Source organism: Abramis brama, assembly GCF_963993115.1.
Source record: "Abramis brama genome assembly, chromosome: 13".
In the NCBI taxonomy this organism is placed as follows: domain Eukaryota; kingdom Metazoa; phylum Chordata; class Actinopteri; order Cypriniformes; family Leuciscidae; genus Abramis; species Abramis brama.
In genome coordinates this window covers 27,028,167-27,052,830 of record NC_139975.1, presented here as the reverse complement: position 1 = coordinate 27,052,830, position 24,664 = coordinate 27,028,167, and positions in this window count along the sequence as shown.

Below are 24,664 nucleotides of genomic sequence, written 5' to 3'. Positions count from 1 at the left end.
GGATGTTTTATTTCACTTTTCAGGTATGTTTATATTTATATATATATATATATATATATATATATATATATATATATATATATATATATATGTGTGTGTGTGTGTGTATATATATATATATATATATATATATATATTTGTTTATTATTGATTTTGCTTTTATTATTACATCATGTTTCATGCGAAATGTGGTTGTGTGTTGCGGTTCTACTATTGGTTACTGTTGTTGTGCAAAACAGCATTTGCTATGGAGAATGCACACTGTTGATGTCTAATGTCTGCAGCGAAACACCACTGAGAGGATGTTTTATTTCACTTTTCAGTAAACACACATCAACAAAAATGACGTGTCCTTGCATTTACTGGGGAATTGGGCCCGCTGACTCCTGTTCCTCAGTGTGCGCGAAGGACGTGTGAACGAATTGGTCAAATCACAACGTAGAATACGGAAGAGAGACCAGACCCTGTTACAAAAGTGACAAGATCCGTCACATATGCTAGGATCCACCACCATTCAGATGGGCCAGCCTGACAATCTGAAGCCATTCTGAACTTTTCTCCTTTTAAAACCTTGAAATTTTTACTGAGAACATGAATATGGTTTTACCAGTCAGTGGCCACAGCGGAAAATCCTGGTGTTCACTATATCCAGTCCATCACTGTACCTTTGTATTTGAAGAATGTCCCCTCATAAAATATTTTGTACCCTTTCTTTACTGTTTTATTAATACCAGGATACAATAGATTACATTACATTAAAATATGTCTATTACTGTAACAGTGAGAAAAGGTTGTTGTTGTGGAATATGTGATTGTTGACAGTCTCTGAATGCACTACTTGCGATTTCTATAGGTTTTTTTCACTATGCAAATAAATGTAAGAATGCAGACCAATCACAGTTCAGTATGCGATTAAAGGTATAGCGGAGGATTTCCACTTTTTGAAAAAATGCACATGCGCAACACTCTACCTGCTCCCGAGAGGGAACGCCTATTAAACGTGTGCACGAGAGAGCATGCACGAGCCTAGTTCTCCTCGTGCACGCTCTGTTTACAAGTTGCTGTTGGCATGGCTCATACAAGCCTACTTTCCTTTACCTGTCGAGTAGAAACTTCGCGACTGAGGCATCAGTGGGAAGCCCAACCTATGCTTTTAGCGCACGCCGGCGTGTGAAATATTCTCCCCAAAACACTCTGGTCTTGTTTCTTTCTTCAGAGGCCTTTCTCTTCTTGTCATACAATTCGTAGACACTTTTTCTCTTGCGACCCTCAGACATTTTGAAAAAACCCGGTGAGAACGGTGAGCTTAAATGAATGGCTGAAACCGTAGCTCACCACACACATACACCCGAAAGTGCGCATGCACAGAAAGCGAAAACTACCTAGGGACGAGCACGTACGCCGGCCTTACGTAAACATATCACCAGAATGATTGACAACTAGGAGGACCAAAAGTCTTGATGATCCACCCGGAAAAAGAAAATCCTCCGCAATACCTTTAAGTTATCACTATGTTTAACTGACAGAATATGCTGTTCTAAATTTCAATGAAAGTGTAATATTACATTTTTTGAAAGTATAAATTTTACAAATATCAAAAATAGACAACACACCTAAGACTGCAATTATATGAAGAGGAATCCACCATTTAACCACATGAAAAAGTGGCCATTTACATTGAAGTCTCACAGGCAACAACAGTCTCACAGCATTAACATTTCGACCCATCGTTTGTCCTAAGGGTCAGAGAGAATGAAAAATTATCATGTTTTTTATTTTTTATTTTTTTTTATTTTCAATAAATAAATAAATAAAAACATTTACTAAGTATATAAGTGGACCTATGTTATGACCCCTATAGTGGTTCAAGCTGAAATATAGTACAGTGCTGTTTGGCACTATAATAACAGCATAAAGGGATGCTTTTGTTATATTGTGGATGTTTAAACTGTGTTTGTCAGACACAATATTGGCAAAATGAGCGGAAATTGCATTCTAAAGCGTAAAACTTTCACATATGGACAAGTCCAGTCAATTTACTGTATCCAAATGACCCCCATAACTTTTTTCCCTCTCACAAATCAAGCACTTCCCCAGGGATCCTGAGTGCCAAAGTGCTGTGCCATCTTACACAGAGTTAATGTTTTTCAATAGATTTTAATGACCTTTCTACAGTTGATAGAATCAGATTAAAAGCCACGATTAATGTACAAATAACAAATAAGTATGATACACGAATGTGTGACTATATGTGCTGAACTACAAACCGAAATCATAAAGCTTTATGATAAGGTTTTACAGCGATTGGATGACAACAAGGCCATGGCAGTCCTGAACATCCTGACATTATTTGCTGCTGTAATGTATAGTTTTGTTTTGGGTTTATGTTTCATGTTTCATGTTACAGTCGGAGGACTTAGCCAGCGCAGCTTCTTCAGAGCAGCTGCACAAACTCTGATGACAACACAACTGTGTCATGATTGGCCGAATCCACCTCATGACAATGATTGCATGTGTTTCGTGTTTATTCTCATACCTTCAGTTTCACTAATGTTCACAAATCAGTTTTTTATAACAGTAAAATCTATTTTCATGTAGTCTCGATATTATATTGTGTCATGTTTATCAAAATAAAACTCATAAAATAAAACGTAGACTTCACTTGATATAGGTTTATGTTCCTATTCTTGTACAAACAGACACTGTAATACGTAGTAGACCTACATAAAGCATTGAATGAAAATTTATCTGAAAAGTGTTTGTATTTGACAAAGATTGCAATTGTTTCACTTCAGCTGTGGTAAAGTATGCAAATACAGCGTGAGCAATCACTACTACGGGAAGCAGAAAGTGTCCGACTTTACGTCTCTGTTTTCAGCCCCTCCCCGCCGATCGTTACATCCAGCCGCGGCCGACGTCGAACACACCTGTTATCATTGGTTAATTGTCTTGATTATGTTCACAGGTGTGTCTTATTTAGTCACTAGTCCTTGTGTATTTAAGCCATCATGTTTACCATGCATCTTTGTCAAAAAATTACAGGAGGCTATTAAAATAGTTAAAGAATGGTCAAATGGATGGGGATTTAAGTTCTTAGTTGATGAGGCAAAGATAGTGTTTTTTACAAGGAAAAAAAATGGAGATGAGGTAAAATTAAAATGATATAATCAAGAACTGGAAAGAGTGAACTATTTTAGGTTTTTAGGGTTGTGGTTTGATGAAATAATTACATGGGCTATGCATATCCAGAAAATATTGGACAAATGCAAGAAAGTAATAAATATGAGGTGTTTAGTTGGCAGTGAATGGGGAGCAGAAAGGATGGCATTAAAGGCCATACGGGTTGATTAGATCTGTATTTGATTATGGTTGTGTATGGATCAGCAGCTGAAACATCTCTTAGAAAGTTATATACAGCAATATCTCTTAGAAACAATATACAGCATCAGGTATTGAGACTATATGCAGGAGCAATAAAAACTACACCAGTTACAGCACTACAGGTAGAAATGGGAGAAATGTCATTGGATATGAGAAGGATACAGTTATCAGTGAATTAGTGGGTTAATTTACAAGGACATAGTCAAGAGCATCCAACACTAGATACTTGAAAGCCCTGTTGGGAAAAAGAGAGGAGGAAAACAAAAAGCTTCAGATGCACAGTGTTACAGAAAGCAACAGAACTTAAAGTTAATCAGTAAAAAGTTAGTCCAACAGTACCGCTACCAGTAATAAAACCTTGGTTACTTTCAGACGCTACAGTCGATTTTACGTTGTTAGAAAAGTAAAACAAGGATAATGAATATGCTTCATATAAGATGCAGACATACTGTATATTAATGAGTACCACAACCATGCACAGATATACACAGCATCTAAGAGTTTAGATAATAAGATAGGAACAACGTTTACTGTTCCAGAATTTAATTTGTCAATAGGAAAAAGAATCAGTGATGGGTTATGTTTATACAGGGGAAATGATTGTTCTATTATTAGCAACACAGTGGATAAAGGAGATAAGACCTTTGAAACCAGTAGTTTGTTCAGACTCAAGTTCATCATTGGCTAGCTTACAATATAGTCACTCGGAAAGTAGACCAGACGTTTTAATAGAAATACAGCAAACATTGTACAGAATTCAAATGATGGGGCTTACAGTGGTATTTTTATGGGCACCTGCACATATTGGTATCCAAGGAAATGACATGGCAGACAAGGCAGCAAAAGAAGCCGTAAAAAACAAAGACATTAACTTAATTGTCAGGCTAAAGAATGAACTCAAGAGTATTGTTAAGAAAAGGCTGAATGAAAGGTGGCAAAAACAATGGGATAAGGAGAAGAAAGGTTGATGGTTTTATAGAATACAAAGGAAAGTGGCAGAGATGAGATAATAAAATCAATGATGAGATTTGGACATACAAGACTAAACAGTACACTTTATAAAGTAGGTAAACATGAGACGGGAAGTTGTGAATTTTGTGGACAAGAACAAACTGTGGAACCCTATGCTATACTGTCAGAAATACGAGGCAGAAAGAAGGATTCTAATGCAAAATCTAGCAAAAATAAAAATGCAATTTATACTAGGAAATATTTTACAAAATAACTCGAGAAATTAATGTTATTGTTTTATTTTTCAGCATCTAAATAATTTGTGGGAGAGGATATAATTTATTTATTTATTTATTTTGTAAAAAGGGAGAGAGTATGTCATTTTGATCCACACTCCATACCAGTCGGTGGCGGTAATACACAATTTTATTGTTTGTCAATCGCCAATAAAATTTCAAAAAGAAGAATGCATCTTTGTCTAGCATTGTCCCTGTAACTGCTGTGTGGTGAGTTGTTTCTATGTCTATGCATGTTAATGATCATGCCAAGTCTTTGTTTTGTATTTTGCTCATGTTTGTACATAAATAAACTGCACATGGGTTCTTCTGCAACTCGCCTCAGTTGATTGCATTACAGCTGCTTACTGGTAAGTAAATGTGCACACAGATCAGCATAGAGTTAATTAACTGTGAGCATGTTTTAGTGATCCATGTATACAGATAAAACTGAACCCATAAATTAAATGGTTTACAGTTCCTTGTTTGTAGTCCTGCCTTATGTCACCATGTTACACATTTTCATAATGCTCGACTACTGGATGCTTTGGATGCCCTCAAATTTTACTATGTTGAGGAGATGCTGTTTTTTACACTGCAAGGGCAAAAAAATATTGCATGGACTTCTAATATGATGCCATATTTATTATAGATATAATAGTTTACAGCTCAGGAGCTGAAACACAATTATGGTAAGGGGCACTATAATTATGACACATGCTCTAAAAGCGGTTGAACAATTACAACAGACTAGGGTTAGCTGATCAATCAGAGCAGACTGGGCTATTTGCAAATGTGGGCTTTAAAAAGACAAGAACTAAAAACACAGATGGTGAAAAGAGGTGCCGCAACAATGTACAGTAAGATAAAAAAATTTTTTTAAAAAAGTGTTTTTGAAGTTTAAATCATGTAAATGTATTCTTGCTGACCCCAAATAATATGAACTTGTAAATTAGCATAATGTGGGCACTTTAGGATCCTCTATTTAATAAAAAACAAAATGCCAAAGACCACCCTAGTAACCACCCTGGCATGCGTTTCCCAAAAGCGTCGTAAGCAAAAAAGCCGGGGAATCTTCTGACACTGCCAGAATTTCGTCTGAGGTAAAATTCTATCGCACCGGTCATTAATCGGCTGTCGGTGAACATGTCAAACTAACGATCAAAGACTTTAGATTTTAGCCTAGGATCAGAGGAATCTTTTAGTGTTTGCAAAATTTGTCTCAGACAGCCAAATCGTGGCCAAAATGACACGGTGTGCACCCGGCTTAAGTTGATCAGTAGAGACCATTGGTGGCAGTTGTTCTACGATCAACTTAGGCTTACGATGCTTTTGGGAAACGCAGCCCAGAACACCCAAACAGCACTTAGAACTTCCAAGAAACCACTTGGAACACTAGAGTGCTGTGAATGGCTGCCGAGTATCAATTGAGAACACCCTAGCAAATGCTTAGTAACGTCTTAGCCATAACCTAATAATCTATACTTGAGTAAGTGACTAGTGTAGAGATGATAAAATTGGTGTTATATGATCATATGCATCTCTACCGTTTGCTTTTCTGCCTAGAGACTACGCCATGCAGCTCCAGTTTGGATCCAGCCTCTTATGAAGACTTCAGATGCCCCAACACCTGTGCAGACATGACTCCAACTCCTGCATGAAGGCTATTGTGAAAAAGCGCTGCACAAATAAATCTTGAATCACCAAATAGTAATATTCTAGCAATACCCAAGCAACCATTGAGGACGCCATAGCAATTGTTTAAGGCATATAACCTTCACACTTAAAAACTATTTTCAAACTGTTGAAGTATCCAAACTATACGGAAGAGGATTAGGGCCAGGCAATAATAAAAAAATAAAACCATCTCGAGATTAAAGTCATTATAATGCGAGATTAAACTCGTTAAATTTCAAGAAAAAAAGTCGAAATACAATCTTGAGAATAAACTCATTAAATATCGAGAATAAAGTCGTTGTGTTTCGAGAAAAAACTCGTTAAATTTCGAGAAAAAAGTCGAAATACAATCTTGAGAATAAACTCATTACATTTCGAGAATAAAGTCGTTGTGTTTCGAGAAAAAACTCGTTAAATTTTAAGAAAAAAAACTCGAAATACAATCTTGAGAATAAACTCATTAAATTTCGAGAATAAAGTCGTTGTGTTTCGAGAAAAAAACTCGTTAAATTTTGAGAAAAAAAGTCGAAGTAATCGTGAGAATAAACTCGTTAAATTTCGAGAATAAAGTCGTTGTGTTTCGAGAAAAAAAGTCGAAATGAAATGTAGAGAATAACGCATTTGATCAGTGTTCATTGCACTGCACATAAACCTCATCAAGGTTTCGTGGTTTCCCTGGATACCATAAGACGCATTATTAATCGTAGTTGGTTGTGTACGCCTCCATCCACAGAATGTAACGCCTGTAACCATCTATACAGCCATTAATGGCAATGCCGTATGGTTCAAAAGCGAGTACATCGCGCAAATTGGACTCTTTTTTTCTTCTAAAAAGACCTAGCCGACTAAGAATGTTCTATTCTTTGTTACTGAAAGAAAGTCTAAAATATAGCTTGACTAAGTGATCCAACTCTGCCATCCTCTATCAGTAGGCTATGCAATAAACACTGATCGAATGCGTTATTCTCTACATTTCATTTCGACTTTTTTTCTCGAAACACAACGACTTTATTCTCGAAATTTAATGAGTTTATTCTCAAGATTGTATTTCGACTTTTTTTCTCGAAATTTAACGAGTTTTTTTCTCGAAACACAATGACTTTATTCTCAATATTTAATGAGTTTATTCTCAAGATTGTATTTCGACTTTTTTTCTCGAAATTTAACGAGTTTAATCTCGCATTATAATGACTTTAATCTCGAGATGGTTTTATTTTTTTATTATTGCCTGGCCCTAATCCTCTTCCGCAAAACTACATAAGGCCAAAATAACCTTCAAACTTTTTAAGCTGTCAGACAGGCCTTTATCAAGCAAGTTTCTCTTGGCAAACTTTCTTTTTGTGCTTTAACTTGCTCTTCAAATACAACGTCATATCCATTTTAAATGTAAATTACAAGATTCTACATTTTTCCTGAGGTAAAAAAGATTGGACAGCTCGCCGTATATAATTATTTTGGAGTGAGCGGCAAGAGTTATGCATGAGAATCTATGGATGTGCAACAATTCATGAAAAAAGGGGATTGGATGAATGAAAAGAAGTGATTTCCTTAATATTGCCCACCCTTGACCCGACTACTCCAGAGATTAAAAGCAGAAGACCGAACAGAAGAGTCAAAGGGCCAAATATCTAATGCTGTATTGCATCTTAAAACAATTAAAACCATTCAAAATATGCAATCTCTGCCTTTAAATTTCAATCTTATAAATACAGATTAACACAGTGATGGTTCTTATTTAGACTCTGATCATGTGAGCGAAAGTAATGATTTGTGAGCGTTTGACTGATTCAGTCAGTCAGTGAGCTGTTTTAAAAAGCCTAATTTGAGATTAATTTGTCTCAAATAATTCATTTTGACCAAATGATTAAAAAGAACCAGAATCATTCAGGAAACAAAATTATTTAAGTACAGTGTGTAATCCACATCAACAGACTCAAAATTAAGCTCTTATCCCCGTTGTTGAATCACAGGACTGAACACTTGTTATTTTGCCAAGAGATCTCTCGCTTGTGATTAATTGTCAAGACAAAAGAGAAAGACAATTTACTGGAGAGCTGATGTCTTCATGCCGTACACAAAGTTTGGACGTTTATATGCTGACCAAAGAAACGTATGTATCTCTACAAGGTGGTAAAACTTGTTATTCATTTTTAACATAGATGCTAAAAAAGTCCTCCTTATAGACAATATTTCAGTCAACATTTTTCATAGCCTCTCATTTAAGAACATATGCTACATTGCGTGTACATTCCTATATGGTTAAACTAACTCATCTCCTTGTCTCTGACATGTTTTCCTCACACACGTTTTCATGCACTTCTGGCTCATCTTCTTCAAACTTCACAAAATGCATAATACAGATTATGAGGTAACACTTTACACTAGGTCTCATTTGTTAACATTAGTTGATGCATTAGTTAACATGAACTAACTATGACCAATATATTTTTACAGTATCTATTTACCTTCGTTGATGTTAATAAATCATTAATATTTGTTTTTATTAATGTATTAGTAAATGTAGAAATTAACATTACCTAAGATTAATCAATTCTGTATTTTTTATTGTTAGTTCATGTTAACTAATGGAGTTAACAAATGAAACCGTATTGTAAAGAGTTACTGATTATGAATACTAATAAAAAACAATAATACTGAAAAATAATATTAAATAATAATATAAAATATTATATTATATATAAATTATATTAAATATAAATAATAAAAAAATCTTCAAGAATGTTAACAGAATCAAATCTCATGATAATCATTCAGTTCCACTATTTTCAGGTAATTATGAAAACCGGCTCCTGACTCCTAACCCAACTGTTTCTACTTCCAGAAGACAGCTTTAATTGGGAGTTATAAACAGCTGCATGTGTGACACACAACAGTCCCTGAAACGGATGACGCGTGTGGGAAGAGATGAGGTTTATTTATGGCCATAGCTTTCAATCTGTTGATGACTGTCACACTATGTACACAGTCAGTGGAATGTTTGCATTGACCTTCACCATCTTAAACATGATTTCTTATAAAAATGGACATGATTTAGCTGATTTTAAACATGATTCTGTACAAATGCATTTACAAATGTATAAAATTATATAATTACATATAATTACATTGTTCACCAGTTGTACAAATTGTGTTTTCAACACATTCTCACTCCCAACACGCCATATATTGACAGGACAGTCAAAAAATAGTCCATCCATCCACTCAAATACTGTAGCTTATCCTATGTATAGGGTCAAATGAAAAATCATTTTATTTTTATTCACCATCATATTGTTCGACTTTCTTTATTTCAAAATACACAAAAGGAATAATTGAGGAATGTCCTCATCCTCTTAAAAATTCTCCTTCTCCTTTTGTGTTGCACAGAAGAACGTACTTTAAATTCTGACAGAAATATAATTTTCGGTTATTCCTTTAAAACTATTCCTGTAAAAGGTGTGCATACTTAATTTAAGCCATTAAGAGCAATTATTAATCACTTGCTATGCGCTATGTGAGACTTCCTTTAAACATTCCCCTTAAAAACACTGACAGCATTTTAATTTTAATTATAAAAAAAAAAAACACTTGTTTTTCCTGTCAGAGGAACACATAGCAAGCTGAGATGACTGCACATGCTGCCTTGTCATGTGTCACCTTGTGCACTTACAGTACATGATGGCTTTAACCAATATTTATGTTCTTGTGGACTGTTATTGACCTCTAGCCTCAGAGGAGAATTGCTAATGCTTCTGAACACAGAGAGGTAAATAACGAATGAACTAACAAGGTCTAAAAGACCATAATGACATATGTGAGTAGTCGCTTACAGTGATAACTCCTCGTGTTTTTATGATTTACAAAACAAACACTTCTCACCTGCTATTTTACAAGTGTTTCATGTACAATTGGCTATTATTAATATTTAATCAATTAAAAGTCATTTGAGATATTTAAATTATCTTGTGCCAATGGTAGAAATATCAATTTTCATGAATCATCATTTATATTAATTTATCGTTAAGGTCAAATTTGCCAAACACTTATGGAGGACCCTAAATGCTTTGTGCACATATCCCCTTTTTTACACAAAAATTAATTAAATATACTTAAGAAATGTGGTATTTTCCCTATTAATACATTTTTCTGTATTTCAGTCTGTGTCATGATCATAGTGCTTGTCATGTTGTATTTTAACATACTAGCTGAATTTGTAGCATATTGCAGAATTAACGTGAGTAAAATGCTAAATTGAGTCGCTGTGCATCTGTGAACATAATTGCTGTTAATTAAACATCCAGAGCCGATCAGCGCTATACGCACACTACGCAAGTTGCGTAGGGCCCCGCAAATTACTCAAGGCCCCGCCTCCCCCTCGTGTCAAAGAGCGTCAATCAAAGTTTACTACATTGATGAGAAAATTAAGCGGTCACGAAAAGAGAAAAACAAAAAAAACACCATGAGACTGAATTGAGGGAACAGCAATCAGGTCGACTTGTGTTCTCTCCTCTCCTCTCCAAGTTTGATGTAAGCAAAAAACAATAAAGTTAAGTTGATGTGCATCTCTCTCTAGTCTGTCTAACCCAGCTGGGCAGTGCATCTTTTGGTCTTTCTATGTCTTGCTTGCTAATGCTGGACACTTCCAGGGCTGTGTTCTGTGACTTTGTGCCTGACAAAAAAAAAAAAAAAAGTGAGAGTGAAATACAACTATTTATTACGTTTGATAAACGATAAAGGGCAACAAAAGACAACCGGGTCGCGCATTCATATGTGCGTCCACGAAATGAAACGTGCACTTTCCAGCAAAACCTCTGTGGGGACCAGTACAATAGGCGTGATGACACTCCTCATTATAGGCGCACATACTTTTAAAACAAGACAATGATTATCTAGTCTCCAAGTCAGTTTAGTTACAACTGCAATAAAGCAAAATGGAAAGCAATGTATTGACATTGACTTGATTTATAGGCTATTTTGCATTTAAAGTGTTGATTGGCTGGACATACTGGTCAATATGGATGCACATACCTCAGTAAATAATAACTATCAAGTATTGCCTTTATCATTTAAAACACAGTGACATGCTATGGCAAGTCATTTTAGCTTTTATTCATTCACAGGATGCATTTTTTTATATCAAAAATTAAATTTAAAATGTGAAGTCTTGATATTAAGAATGTACTTTTTCTAGTAACAATGTCTATTTCTGATTTCAGGAATTACATTTTCATTAGTACTAGTTAAAGGAGGGAGGATTGTAGTGGGAGCACTGGGGTGTCAGGTGTGACTGTGTGGCAGTGACAAATGGTTTACATGGCTCTCGGGTCAGGTAGGAGGGCCCCTTAAAGAATTTTGCTTAGGGCCCCAGGGAGGTCAGGATCGGCTCTGTAAACATTCGCCATAGATCTCAGATTGTTTTGGAAAATAATGACTCTCTGGGAAGTCCAATTTTGTTTTGCCATTAGATTATGTTGCTTTATAGACCACACAAGCTGGACCACCCATCACTTACAGAATACATTTTGACAATTTGATGGCATTCCACTATGAACCACAGAGAGAAAAGAAAGGCCATTTTTCAATCGAAAAAAATGCTTGTCAGAATACTGATATTTTTTTAACTTTTTTATTCATCAAAGAACAATATATTACAATTTCCCCAAAAATTTGAAGCAGCACAACTCCGTTGACATCATCTGATTCCGGTTTGAACATAAAAGGTTAAAAGTTTTTGAAATTTGTGTGCATTCAGTGCATGTCTGTGTGAGGTAAAAGGAGACAAGCTCTTGAAGCTCCGCCCTCTGTGCTGGGAGCAGCAGCTCATTTGCATTTAAAGGAATAGACACAAAACGGTGCATTTTTGCTCACCCTCAAAAAGTGACAACTTTAACATGCTATATATGAATATCTGTGGGGTATTTTGAGCTAAAACTTCATACACACTCTGGGGACATCAAAGACATATTTTACATCTTGTGAATACCACCCATTAAAAAAAAAGAAAAAAAAAGAAACTGCATATCTTCTTAAAAAATGTAACATAATTGAAAAAAAGAAGAAGAAAAATGCACTTTGTGTTCGAGAACTGTCAAGATAAGGCTTGTAAAATATCCTCAGCAAAGACCACAAGAACATGTCCACCGCACAGACCCTGTGGCCAGCTTCGGCTCCATACCGGCGTGATGAATCAATCTTCAAGCGAAAGGAACTGGATGAGTATTTGAATGCTACTGATCCCGATTTGAATTCTGACTTGTGATGCAGCCTGAATCATAATGACACCGTGTCCGTTCGTTGGCCAGACGAGAACCCCCATTCTTTTTCTCCATTCTGTCACCTGATAGAGTTGTGGTTCCATTCCACTGTCTCCTCTGGCTTGCTTAGTTGGAGACACTTAATAGTCAACAATATTGTTGATCTGACAGTATTGATGCTGTTGAATAAGAACTGAACTGAACTGCATGGATGATGACAACATTTTCTTTCTTTCTTTTTTTTGCAGAACTGCTTTATAGATGAAATGAACTAATTTAATAATTGATGATCTTTACAACTGAACTGAAACAACACTGAACTGACTTACTGAACTGCAGCCGAAATGCATATTTTTTTCTGTTATCACTGTAAAGCTGATTTGAAACAATCTGTATTGTATATGTATAAGTGCTATATAAATAAAGGTGACTTGACTTGTGTGGTTTTTAAAGCAATAGAATGCAATGGAGCATTTAGGTATTTTTCCATTCTTCTTTCATGTCATTTCTTGCCATATATCTCAGATTGTTTTGGAAAATAATGACTCTCTGGGAACTCCAATTTTGTTTTGCCATTAGATTCTGTTGCCACACAAGACCACACAAGCTGGACTACCTATCACTTACAGAATAGCTGAATAGCTATACACTCAACAAGCATAAGTACATCTTGACAATTTGATGGCATTCCACTTTGAACCACAGAGAGAAAAGAAAGGCCATTCTCCAATCGAAAAAAAAAATAAAAAATGGATGAGTATTTGAATGCTACTGATCCCGATTTGAATTCTGACTTGTGATGCAGCCTGAATCATAATGACACCGTGTCCGTTCGTTGGCCAGACGAGAACTCCCCCCCCCCCCCCCCCCCCCCCCCCCCCCCCGATGCTGTTGAATAAGAACTGAACTGAACTGCATGGACGATGACAACACTTTTTTATTCATCAAAGAAAAATATATGACAATTTCCCCAAATATTTGAAGCAGCACAACTGATTTGAAAATTGATAATAATAAGAAATGTTTATTGAGCAGCAAATCATCGTATTAGAATGATTTCTGAAGGATCATGTGACACTGAAGACTGGAGTAATTAATCTGAAAAATCAGCTTTGCAGCACAGGAATAAACAACATTTTATAATGTATTCAAATAGAAAACAGTTTTTTATTGTAAAAAAAAAAATATTTCACAATCATACTGGTTTGACTGTATTTTTAATCAAATAAATGCAGCATTGCAACATTTAGAACAGTATAGTGTACATGATTTATATTGTTTCCCATATTTTTATTAATTAATTATTATTATTATTATTATTATTATTTTATTTATTTTTTTGCAGATTAAGTTTTAAAACTGATGACTACACAATAGCCAACCCGATCTCACGGCAATTCGTACGAATTTTACGAGGTGGCTAATTTGAACGAATTAATACGACCTCACTCGTACAAATTCATATGATTTTTGCTAAATCATACATATTTTACAAGTTGCCAAATTTGTATGAAATTTGTATTTGTTCGTACAAGTGAGGTCGTACTAATTCGTATGAATTAGCCACCTTTTAATCACTCCTACGAATTTGTACAAATTGGTCGTGAGATAGCATTGCAATATCAGCTTAACTATCAAGACAAAGCCACATCAGAAACAGGTTAGAACAGAGGTGTGAATATTATTCAGTAGTGGCATTATGAGAACGTCAGCCCAAGATGAAACAATTAAAGAAACATAGCTGATCTCTGTCACAGTCGTCTGACGCAGAAATGAGATCTATAGTAGGATCTATAGTATCTATACAGTAGTTTCTATTTATTTACAAACATAAAACAAAGGTTCTTAGGATACTTGGCTTCAAAAAACAAGAACAGAGCAACCAACCAAAATGCACTGAAGGCGGAACTATCAGAAAACGGTAGCACTTTATTTTGCAATCCTATTCCCTTATAGTAATTACAATAAACTGAAGCCTGAACCTGAACCCTTAACCTACCCCTAGACATACAGTAACCTTAACCCATATAGTTACCTTATATTACCCATTACTTTCTTGGGTAACTCTGTAACTACACATAAGTGCATGTACTGTAAAATAAAGTGCAACCCAGGAAACTGGCTCAACACAAACCAATGAAAGAAACAAGAAACAAGTGCAGTAAAACAATGAATAACCAAGAAAATAAAAGCTTGACAATCAAACGTGACAATTTTAGTCTGCCGACATCAAGATTTCATTGAGACTGAAACAATGAAAAATGGGGCCTTCAATGATTCCTTGCTTCAGGAATTAAGAGGCAGTACCAGAAATAATGATCTAGAAAATGCACATTATCTTGGCTTTATGTGAATATTTGCAAAGTACAATACAATTTGCGGAAACTTTTATTATAAAAGTACACAAATAATCATCTATTAAAGGTATAGTTTGCCCAAAAATGAAAACTCACCCTGTTCACTGAAACATGTTTATATATGAATAAAATCCTAAATTTAATCTGTTCATCATATACAGCGACCGTGTCTCTTCAGAAAATTTGGACTAAACTGCTTAATACATATGGATTTTTGACACTGTCAATATATACCATTATCTGATGTTCTTCGTGAACATCGTTCTAAACTCAGGGGTGCAGAGAGGAAGTGGCGCAAGTCGAAACATCCTACTGACCTTGGTCTTTATCAATCCCTCCTTTCTTCCTTCTCTGCTAATATCACTACTGCTAAAATGACTTACTATCACAACAAAATTAACAATTCTTCTGACTCTTGCATGCTTTTCAAAACATTCTACTCTCTTCTCAGCCCTCCTCCTCCTCCTCCTTCATCAACCCTAACAGCTGACGATTTTGCCATTCTTCATAATTAAAACAACCACCATCAGCGGCCAATTTACCAATCCACAAACTGACACACATTTTACCAGCTAACACACACATTCTACCCTCCTTCTCTCTGCTTTCAGAGGCAGAAGTCTCCAAACTCCTCCTTTCCAATCGCCCTCCTACCTGTCCGCTTGATCCTATTCCCGCTAATCTACTTCAAGCCATTTCATCCTCAATTGTACCCACACTCACGCACATCATCAACACCTCTCTTCACACTGGTTCTTTTCCCACAGCATTTAAGCAGGCTCGGGTAACCCCACTGCTTAAGAAACCCACTCTAAATCCAGCACATCTGGAAAATTACAGACCGGTATCCCTTCTTCCATTCGTCGTGAAAACACTTGAGCGAGTTGTTTTCAACCAGATCTCTTCCTTTCTTACACAGAACAACCTCCTGGACAACAATCAGTCTGCTTTTAAAAGCGGACACTCAACTGAGACTGCCCTGCTTTCAGTAATTGAAGCTCTGAGATTGGCAAGAGCAGCTTCCAAATCCTCAGTTCTCATCCTGCTGGATCTGTCTGATGCCTTTGACACAGTTAACCACCAGATCCTCCTGTCAATCCTAAAGATGAAGGGTATCTCGGGAACCACACTCCAGTGGTTCAAGTCTTACCTCTCAGGTAGGTCCTTTAGGGTGTCGTGGAGGGGTGAGGTGTCTAAGACCCAACATCTAGCTACTGGAGTGCCTCAGGGCTCAGTGCTTGGACCACTTCTCTTCTCCATCTACATGGCATCACTAGGATCTGTGATTCAGAAACATGTCTTTTCCTATCACTGTTACGCTGATGACACACAACTCTACCTCTCATTCCAGCCTGATGATCCAATGGTAGCTGCTCGCATCTCAGCCTGCCTGACAGACAGTTCTGACTGGATGAAGGACCACCACCTTCAACTAAACCTTGCATTCAGCTAGGCTCGTCATCCATAACTCCATCAAGGTCAGCCAGGGACCTTGGAGTTGTAATTGATGATAAATTGAACTTCACAGACCACATTGCTAGAACTGCCCGGTCCTGCAGATTTGCCTTGTACAACATTAGGAGGATCAGACCCTTCCTATCAGAGCATGCTACACAACTCATTGTCCAAGCGCTTGTTCTTTCCAGACTGGACTATTGTAATGCTCTCCTGGCTGGCCGTCCAGCTTGCACTGTCAAACCTCTGTCACTGATCCAAAATGCTGCAGCTAGAGTGGTCTTTAACAAGCCGAAGAGGGCACACGTCATTCCTCTCCTCACAAAATTGCTGTTAAACTGTCAAACCAACAGGGCATTAACAAATGCTCTGGTGATCACCGAACTATGGAGTTTTATTCTTCTCACATTTCCAGTTGCATTTTGATTCACTATCACTTGGATTTTATATACACTGTTGGACACTTGCAAAAGTAATTCGGACTGTTTTAGGGTATGGTGTTATGGACAGCCTGAGGTTTCCTGGTTTCACTGTGTTTTAAGTCTCTTGAGAACATTGTAAATGCACCATTGCTTTTCACTTAACAACCGTCGTCTGTCAGTGTATAATGGATTATGAGCTGCACATTGAAAAAGCAAGTGCATGACTTATAAGCAATTATAAAAATAATATAAATCCAACTATAACTGTTCTTATAATGCAGTATATGTCTTAATGAGTTTTTATAAATATATTTATAGAATAGTAACTTATAAATGGGGCTATAATTCATTATAAGCATGGTCTTCATAGAAAGTGTTGCCACACCTTTTTAAAAGATAAGTTATTTATTTCTAAATTTATTGTTATAGAATTAGGTAACTGACTTTTCCATGCACATCATGATGATTAAAAATGTAAAAATAAAACATAAGCTACTGTTCACAAAATATGATTATTATAATACTAAATCATCAATGTTTTTTTTGGAAAGGAAACATCTAAAGCAATACATATTTATTTCGGTAACACTTTATTTTCATGGTCCATTTTGAACATTGACAATAAGTAACCTTGTAACTACATGTCAACTAACTCTCATTAAAGTATTAATAGACTGTATGCTTAAAATCTGCTGACACTTTATTGTGATGGTCCTCCAACAGACATTCTACTGACTATAAGAAAACTTTGTGACTACATGTCAACTTAAAACATGACGTTTACAATTTCAAATAGACTACAAATATCCAAACTCAGTGTTAACCTACTTTGGAAAATTAATTCCCAGGAAGTGGCAGAGGTTTACTCTTTAACAGATAATTATAAAAGCAGATGACAGTGTTAATATCTGTGAATTCTTTAGGGGTTTGAACTTGTACTGCCTTATGGCTCTTTAATAGAGTCTCCAGGATGCTCTGACTTTTGGATGATGAAACAGGACATGCATCCAGTGGGATGTTCTGGATAGAGGCGTTGTGTTTTCCTTGACCCATTGAACATTATAAGATCTCACCACGTGCACCAGATTCTTTTATATGTGTTCACATGAACCAGATGGTGTCTGCAAGACCCTCTTTTATTAGACACCTGTTTTAGACTCTGGCAGTAATGGTCAGTCCTCATGGCAAGACTGAGCAGCGTTCTAGTGTGGATTGTCTTATTAATTTTAAAGCAGAGTCACTGAAGCAGTGTACATTCCCCCTGGGGAGGGCTCTGCACTCTGTGCTTCAGTGATAATGACAGGGCCAGTCAAACCCATTTAATGAAAAGCACCAATGACTTCCTCATCCATCACATAACAGAGAGCATAACCAGCTCAGAGCTGATGGCTATGAGTCAAATGTGAAAATGCATCAAGGGTCACAGAACATAGTTTTTGTCAGGATTTTACACTGTTGCAGATGTTCTGTTTGAAATGAACATCTGACAAATTACTTTTGTGGCTCAGATGGGAAAATAAAGACCTCTGTTTTAGTTGTGTGCAATTTGACAAAAAATTTTTTATCGACAACAGTTATTAGGCAATATTTTGCTGAGCGTGGTTGTCCTGATATCTTGACTGGTTTTTACCTCTGTTTAGGCCTGTAGTGGACATTTGACTCATTAAGCTTTTCATATTCTGTGCAGTTGTTAGTTCAGCAGCGACAGAAATGAACTTTTACATTAAGGGGTGAAATTTGCCACCTTGATGTCACAAGATGAAGATGGAGGAAGACGAAGGTACACAGGATCCAATACGAAGTGATTAATAAAACAATGAACACAGGAACAGACAGAAGGTTTAACAGGGGTGGACAGACACAACACGCAAACATCAACCGACAACTGAAGGGTGAAACAGAGAAACTTAAATGATGAGTGTTTAGATGAGTGTCCATGACAACTGATGACTGGCGGGAAACTAAGACACTGAAACATATGTGACTGATGAAAACAAACTGAAAGTACATGAAAACAGAAACTAAGAACAAACAAAACTGAGTGCGTGTGACACTTGAAGAGGTATGAGGTAGAGGTCTTTATCTTTTATGTCAAATTCTTACATTTAATCAATAAATTTGATTATAAGACACTATAGATGTTAACAGTGGTTAACTAGAGATGTTAACTGCAAATGCTGCACTTGAAGTGGCATTTAGATGTACACAAACTGTTCAATGCTGCTCAGAGGTCACATGAAAATCAGATTAATGATTTATAAAAAGGAATATTGAAATGATATTGAATGACATAATATTAAATTGAAACTGACAGTAGGTGACGGCAATTCACTGACTGCTTCCGAAATCGTATAGTAGGTACTTATTTTAATTAGATACTTACTTCAAGGCAGATAAAAAAAAAGAAAAAAAAAAAGTTATATTTAGTATGAATGTATGTGGTATGAATGAAGTCCAGATGTACTAAACATGACATGTTGTCATTGTCATGTGACTTACCAACATTGGTTGTGTTGCTTTACTGCCATTCACAACTCTTCTCCTGTGGCTTCATGGGATAGGAAAGTGTCGCAGAACTTGATCATCTTTGTTGATCCTGGAACAACATTATAATCAACCAATCAGATTTAAGGGACAAGTTAACAGTTTATGTCAAGTTTAGGCTTACAATCAGGATTAGGTGCTTCTACGTCAATGTTATTCACCTATCATTTCCCTCTGATTTTAGTGATAATTTATGGGTAGGGTTAGGATTAGTAGTATTGATGTGGTTAGGATGAAATTTTTGGAAAGGAATGTTGTTCTAGGATCAACAAAATATGTTGATCCAGGAACACGTCTAACTCTGCAAAATCAGGACGTGCTAAAGTGTTGTAACGATTTAGCTCAAAGGGAAAATATTAATAATAACTCATAACTTGTTATGATTAATTATTAATATTTGGGTCAGTTAATTACATTAACTTGATGTAGCTAAATTAATATTACAATCAATTAATCAGTTCGTCCAACAAACTCTTTTGATTATTCATTTATTCTAAGAAAAGCGTATCTTTCATGACCACCGAAAAATAATTATGTCTTAGCATGTACAGCGCTTAGAGCATGTAACAAGATCAAGATCGTAAAATAAACTTTGTTGTAAGCAGAGAATCAAAACCAAATACGTATTGTGCACAAGTTTTATTAACTAAATCACAAACATAACTAATCTAAACACACATACTGTACATAGATGCATAGGTAAAATGGTGAGTGACAGAATGGAACCGGAAACAGGAAATGGAACTATGGAAAAGATCCATTTAACTATGAAAAGAACCATCAGCTTATCATTTTCAGAGCACCTCATTAAATGTATACTTGCATAGTGTTTGCAGTAGAAACAATTCTTGAAGTTCTTGGAAAATGATGTTGATGGTTCAGTGAGTGTCAAACTTTGAAGTTGCAATCGTTTTCTTTTCCGTTGGATGAAGAAGATATGATGAACTTGAGTGGTTTGTTTGACTCTGTTCTGGTTGAAGGTTTTCTCTCTCTCCATGAGCACATGGCTGAGCACATGCAAATTGTGACCTGCCGGTCCTGGGCCAGAAAGGCCACACAGGCAACCAAGGAGTGAGGAAGTTGAAGATGGTTGCCAATTCAGTAAAGGATAAAGTTGCAGTTTTCTTCTGAGTTGGATTTAAGAAAATACAGTCTGACTCTGTTGGGAGAGTGAAGGCATAGCAGGCTGTGGTCACGGCCTGCCGGGGCCCATGGATTGGTTTCTGATGAAGAAACTAAGAAAGATTCTTGTAATACTAATATGTTGCGCAGCTATCAGCATATCATATACACAATCATTTCGATCTTCAAAGTACCAATTTATAGAGACCAAACATGGTATAGATGAGGTTACATTGACCGTTGGTTCTATCATAAAATACACAGTATCAAAAAAATAATAGAATTAAAAACACTACACAAGACAGTAAATCATTCACACAATTTTCTGGGATGCATGTTCATTTATAGATCAGATCTATGATTAATGCAGCAAAGTCTGTTTTAAAGTCTGTTTCTGTCTTCTCTGTCTTGACCATGTGACCACATTTTTAACAGCAATAAAACCAACTTATCTGATCGTAGTCATGGTAACCAAAGACCCTTATTGCCCTTGTTGACCACAGATCCAAGAGTGAGTTTTAAATATTATTTCTTAACTATAACAAATAATTGTGTCTGATTTGTCTCAGTCGTTACAGTGTCCATCAAATACACACTTCTGAATCTTGGCAGAAGTATTAATTGGCAAATGCTTTTTGCCTACTGTTTTATGAAACCTGTGAATTCGGACATACTACTCTTTTCAGATAGTGTTTCTTGCTTACTTCATAGTAGGGATGTATGCAATTTCAGATCCAGCCAGTGAGTCATTGAATCATTCATTCAACTGATTAGGTTAAACAGCTGATTCATTCAGGAATGAAACCAGTGACTCTCTTTTTGAATGGGTAACTGAATAATTCACTCACCCGTTTTGTTTAAAAAATGTGGATTCATTCAGTAATGGAAAACACTGGATGTTGCTCAGGGACATGCAGTGGTTCTGCTTTGGATTTGTTTGGAACTATTTTTGCTATCGAAATAGAGCAAAAACAGACAATAGTATGACTAGAATGCAACTCACTTAATATTACCTCTTTGACCTTCTGTGTCTATCACATTTGTGGTAGAGTTGCTTCTATAACTAGTTGCTTCTGAAGATCTGAGTTGTTGCAGTAAAGTAATGATGAATTGATGATAAGAGATTGTGGATGTGGAGATTGTGGACCAGGGATGCACAAACCTCGTAACACTGATGGTGAGTAGAGTGGTAATCTATCTAAAAAGTGGACATGTAGACAACACTGAAGAGGATGAGACACAGGGGAAATTAAGAAACACTGGAGAAACGCAGGAGAATCGTTGGAGTAATCGTCAGAGCTTTGGACTGTAAGTAGTCATTTTTGCATGAGCAAGACCAGACAATGAGTGAAGGTGAGGTGTGTGCTTATATGTGTGTCTTGATGAGGTGATGATCAGTTTTTTTAATTAAAAATAAGAAAGTTTTTTTTTTTTAATAAAAAAAGTAATAATAAAGTTTGTTAACTTCATTAAAAATGATTTGCTCCCTCTTATACAAAAATACACAAACAAATAATTGAAAACATAAAATGTTGATTTATCATGTGTATGGCGAATGCAGCAGTTTGGCAAAAGATTTCCTGAACCCAAGTAATACGTAGATCAATCAAGCCACAAAGGTAACACTTTAGTTTAGGGTCCAATTCTCACTTTTAACTAGTTGCTTATTAGCATGCATATTACTAGGATACTGGCTGCAGTTAATTAGTATATATAATCCCTTATTTTACTTGACCATATTCTAAATCCCTTAATCCAACCCAATAACTAAATGTAACAACTGCCTCACTAACTATTAATAAGCAGTACTTAGGAGTTTGAGGCAAAAGTCGTAGTTAGTGAAAAGTGAGAATAGGACCCTAATATAAAGTGTGACTGCCCAAAATATAGCTATTAAAATTCAACACTTCACTAAAAAGGCTGGTGTTTAGACAAATCATGTTAGATGTTTTTATCCCCTTTTGGATATTTGGTGAAAAACAAATGCATTATTATTGGAACATGTATCACCTGTGGCCTACAGACTCTCTCTCCACATTTAACATTATCTTGTTCAATCATCTGAGAGCAGTTGACACTGTTAAAGGGGATTGATTTTCATATGCCCTCAACTCGTTCGTGGATGTTGAGTCTGTCCTTTTGAAGCTCTTGCTTAAGATGTGGGTTTTCAGAACTGATTATAGATCTGTTTTTTTTTTTTTTTTTTACTTTTTTCCTATATAGAAAGTTCACTCTTGTCTGCCCACTCGTGTCAGAACAAGGGACTCTTATGATGAACAATCACCATTTGATCTAACACCAAGGAAATGTATTCAAAATCCATGAAGTATTGCTTTAAAAAAATTCTAAATAGTGACTGTAAACCTTTGTGGTTGTGCCCTAATTAAGCTTTGATGAGAGTTTGATGTTTGCTCTGGCACTGATTTTAATGAGTTTTGAAAGTCCTTATACCTTCGTGTGCTTTACTTGAATTAATGAGGCAATTAATGAAGGTCTTTAAAAAATGGAAATGCTTATCTTAATGCAAGACTGAGATAATAGATGATGTAAAGATGAACACTTGTATTAATGATGGGCAAAGGGACGTATTCACTCCAGCATAACTGGGACCTCTGAACAAAATGGCAAAAAAAATAAATAAAAAAAAATCGAAATATTTACTATGTAGATCTTACATTGAAAATAGCAGACCTAACTTTTTGGTGACACGAGGTGTCACTGCAAATGCTTGATATCATGAACCAAATTTTTTATTTATTTTTTGGGATTTTGAGTTTTCTAAAAACAGATGGTATTTGATGTAGTTCATGATGCAATCTCTCTCTCTCTCTCTCTCTCTCTCTCTCTCTCTCTCTCTCTCTCTCTCTCTCTCTCTCTCTCTCTCTCTCTCTCTCTCTCTCTCTCTCTCTCTCTCTCTCTCTCTCTCTCTCTCTCTCTCTCTCTCTCTGAAAAACTACCACACAAAGAAGTGTTACGAAGCATAGCATATATAGCATCACTGTCATGTGTCTCCTGACCGATTGCGTCATGCTAAAGATTTGGGTGTATCAGTTGAGTTCACAAAGCAAGATTATTTTCAGCGATTAAAAGATCCACTCTGTTCTCCACATAAAGATATCATATGGCTTTATTAATACTTGGAATGCAATGTGAGTTATTTGTACTACTTTTATTCTGTTTTTGGTCAGTTTTTGCAAAACATACTGTACCTGTGACTGTCCTTTTATTTGACTGTTATGTGTTTTATATTGCTGAGTGGGTTTAGGGTTAGAGAGAGGCCTCTCCTTTTATATGCTCCAACATATAAAAATATAAATATTTATAATATGTAAATGCAAAGATCTGCATTGATCTGACGCATAAGTCATTAAATTTCACAATTATCTAAATGTCCTAATGAAAATGAGTTTTCATGGTACAATGGTATTTTCAATCACTGTGTCATTGATGGATGCCAGTAAACAGTTTCGGTTACACTTTATTATAAGGTGTCCTTGTTACAGTGTAATTATACATTTAAGTAATGAGTAACCTTAATTAACTACATATAATTACTATAAGGTTAGGGATAGGATTAGGGGTAAAAAAAAAAAAGAAAAAAAAAAGTGTCACAAACTTTTCTCTACCAATTTCAAGTGTATAGAGAATTATGGATGCACATTTAAGAGTCCTATTTATACCAAACAACAAATATTCATTGTGACAAAATTGGGGACAACAATAGTCATTCGCTTCATTTGGCAGCTATTTAATTGTATTATTTTGTTTTAATTATCAGTAAAATATGCACTGTAAAATGGGTTGTATTAAGCATATGAATGACCAAAATGATTCTCATCTCATTCCTGGTGTGATACCTTGTTTTTGTTTCATAATATATATTATATAGGGCCAATAACTGACAGATGTTTAAACATAAAACATGTTTATTATTTTATTTATTTTTTATCTCAAAATGAATTAGCCTCAGTGAAAGGTGTATAATTAAGCTGAAGATCACTACAGGCATTTTCCTTTGCATATTTATTGGAAAACATGCTATTTGTTTGCACACCACCTTAAAAAATGACTGCAAATAAAAACAAAAACAACAGACCATATATATTCTATAATAGACTCTGATGATAAGTGATGGGAACAATAGTGTGAGGTGCTTAGTTCTTAATTAAATGTCTTCTTTCAGATCACTTCTGTCTGTTTTGAAATATGAAGTGAAACCACAATGC